This window comes from Dipodomys spectabilis, unplaced genomic scaffold (genome assembly GCF_019054845.1).
Source record: "Dipodomys spectabilis isolate Male_0828 unplaced genomic scaffold, ASM1905484v1 ptg000150l, whole genome shotgun sequence".
Lineage (NCBI taxonomy): Eukaryota > Metazoa > Chordata > Mammalia > Rodentia > Heteromyidae > Dipodomys > Dipodomys spectabilis.
Window position 1 is genome coordinate 1072015 of NW_024870827.1, and position 3610 is coordinate 1075624.

At 31.4% G+C, this 3610-nt stretch overlaps 1 pseudogene; it reads left to right on the forward strand.

Annotated features, from left to right (window-relative positions):
- The first annotated feature begins 2734 nt into the window (after window positions 1–2734).
- Window positions 2735–2831, forward strand: LOC122118418 (annotated as a pseudogene).
- The last annotated feature ends 779 nt before the right edge of the window (window positions 2832–3610 follow it).

Genomic DNA, 3610 nt, shown 5'->3' on the forward strand with positions numbered 1-3610 from the left:
GATGGGTTACACTCCCTGAATGCTCAACAGATGCTCGAAACCCTTAGCATTGATCTTAACTGCCTCCATGATTGGAAGAGCTTAATGAACTGTAGTCAACAAGAAAGTTTAAAAAATGCTTAGAATGTATTGCTAAGTACCAGTTTTATAAATGGCTTTGCACTGTGGTTTTTGGTTATTTTATTTTACATGAGATAATATTTTCTACTACCAATAAGTTTTGGAAAAAGAAGAAAACTAAAATTTACTATTGTAGAGGAATATGATAGAAGTAGAAGAAAGATTTTATGTTTGTCAAATCTCTGATGAGTACCCGTATTCAAGACTTAAAGTCATATTTCTTACTATGTTAGACAGATAGGGAAAACAAAACACCATATGATAAGGCAACTATTTGTGATTTTTTAAAATGTACTTAGTATGTGATGAAATTTACTTTATTAGCTAATGTTTTGGTTTGAAATATGGGAGGCTGATCTATTTAACAAATTTTTGAAGTCACCTACTGAAAAAACAAATGATGGGGGGTATAATTTCTACACTTTAATGAATGGATGAACCTGTTTGGCATTAGTGTTGGGTAAATAAATAAACTCTATTGTAACTTGCTCCCTCCCCTTGAAAAACTATTTATGTCACTAAATATCATCTACTTGTAAAGTGTTATTTGGCAAATGTGATTTTTAAAAGTTTATTTGAAAAGGAATATACTTTCAGGAGATTAAATGTAGGTTATCATTTGTTTGACAATGACAACATTTTTATACTACAGAACCAAGTTTTACTGAAGTACCAGTGTTTTGAAGCACTAAGGATCTTCTCAATTAATGTTTTTCTGAATTATATTTGACCTCTATGTCAAGTATTCCTAGCATTGGTAGACCAAATATGGATCTATTGTTCCAGGAACTATTTTTTGGCCTGCTGATGCTGGAATGAAATTATTCATTAATCATTAGGAGAGGGGTATTACAAATGATCTAGTGACATTCGTGGTCTTGTTCAATCATATATGATGGTCATCTGAAAATTAAAAGTTTGAATTACTGTACTTTCACATTTTGTGATTTCATCTTGCATTTTAAGTTGCCTTGCATTTCCCAATTGCTTACTGATAATTCCTGCATTTCAAGGAATTGGGCCCTGAAATATAGAAAATGAGAAATTGAGATGGGTCTTCAATTACTTTCTGTTGGCATGTTGCATGGACGTAGGTGAGAATTCTTGCCTTAGTTATCTGATGATGCGGATAACTGGGACCTGGGATCCTAGGACCCGTGGATCCTGTAGAAGAATAATAGCTTTTAGACATCATATCAGAAAAATTTGAGTATAATCAGTAGGAATGCTTCAGAAACATGGAGAAAAACAGTTTGGGACCAGCGAGTTAAAACAATAAACAGAGCAGCAAAGTAAAATCCCTTATAGATTAGAAGCAAACAACATTGTTTTTTTTACCATGTGAATTCAGAAGACCAAGAACATTTAGAAGTTATCACAAGTTTATACCGAAAACATTGCATTGATAATTTTTATATTCTAATATATATTCTAATCCTGATTATTTATATTCCAATCTATTTATTGGAATAAATATCAATTAATTTTTCAAATTATCAATTAATTCTAATAAGATTCACTGTGTGAAATATAAAATCAGCACATGTAAATATAAAATATATAATAATATATAATATTAGAAAATGTTTGGCATTGTTCTGTTGTGGTAAGGGTATCAAAGGCAACAGTTTTTTTTTTCTTTCTGCTTATGTGGTGATGAGGAATCAAACCCAGGGCCTCAGGCATGCAAGGCAAGCACTCTACCACTGAGCCACAAGAGGCAACGGTTTTAAAGTATTATTCCATTACCTCTACCTCAGTGTTTGGTAGAATTAGAGCTAAAGCTTTACCATTCCGAGATATACAGCCTAGAGGCAAGAGGAAACACTGTGATTAAAACATTACCAATTTAAGTCCTAATAGCGAGGAGAAACATATGGACTTCTTTTGGAGCTATGGAATATATTTGGTGATAGAAAATCAGTGGTGTAAGTTCCTGCCTGCTTGGATGGTAGACAGGCCAAGACATTAGGTAATCATACATATGAACAATTTTTTCACCTTCTTGGCTTTAGCTTCTTTTGAAATGTTAGTGTGTAATAAACAATTATATTTTGAAAAAATACCTTCTAGTCTGAACAGTACTGTCTGAACTGTTTGTCTCTTTATGATCCCTTGTAACAGATTAGTTTTGCTCCAATAAGAAAATCTATGCTGTCAGGGTAAGATTCTGGTTCGTCTGTTCCTACATGGAGCAAGGATAAAGGGTCAGGAAGACATTTGTGCCAGTAAGACCTCATTTGGGAGATTTTAAGCTGCAGAAGTTTAGAAGTAGCTTTTAAGCAAGGCTTACTTTGACTCCATTATCTCCACAAAGCTAAATCAGTTAATAAATAAGTACTTGAAAATCCATCATCTTTGGACCTAGATATAAAGGCTGCAAAGTATGATCCAATTTCAAATGAAAAAGACTTAAAATAGTCATTGAAAAAATTGCAAATGTGAGCAATTGAACAAACAATATAAGTTTTTTCCACCATACACAGAATTTTACAGAAATAAGATGAACTGCAATTTTGGGAACAATAAGGTTTCCTTCTTACAAATAGGCAACCAAAGATATATGCCCGTCTTAAGATTGCATCATTAACTACTTAAATTTCCAGGATACTACATGCTTCAGCAGCACGTCTACCCAAATTACAATACAGAGATTTACATGGCTCTTGTACAAGGATGATATGAAAATTTGTGAAGTATTGCATATTTTTCATTCTTCTGATGCAAGAAATTAAAAACAGTTATTAAAAAGTTGATTACAAATATACAAGTGTAAGAATACATGTAATTCATAGAAATAAAAGTTAGTTTGACATCATTCAATCTTCACTTTTTACAAATTCCTTTACATAGCATAACCTTTATAAAACTTTTGAAATAAGATAACATTGTCATTTTATCCTAAAGAAATAAAATTCTTTAAGGACCTAGGAATTAAAGGAATCTTAAACTGTTTCTATATGGAATGCAATCTGAAAGGACACATTTATTAATTAACCTATATATTATAAAACAATGTCGAATTCAAAGGATTATATCTAGGAGAGAATGAAATAGGTTATGGACATTACACAAACAGAATACTAAATATTTTTAAATATACTTTTTTCAGACATGCACCAGAAATATCTTTACTTTCTGTATTACTCATTTCAACAGATAAGTTAAAATTATTTATGATTTAAAAAATCACAAACTCTATAGAAATCATTATAGATGTATACAAACAACTCGAATATATTTTGACATCAAAGTCAGGCAATTCACTTGGAAGAATACATTGGAATCCATGAATTTTTAAAGTAAGATATTGCTGTTGCTTTGTATTGTGAAAATATTTTGTATGGACACATAGGATGGACTGGCAATTTTGAAATTTAAGAAACTTAACTGATTCATTAGGACTTAGGAGAACAATTTGTACAGCTTTCCAAAACTTCAAAGAGGTAGTAATACATACTTATCCTTTTGGCAATATCAAATGCAGCTT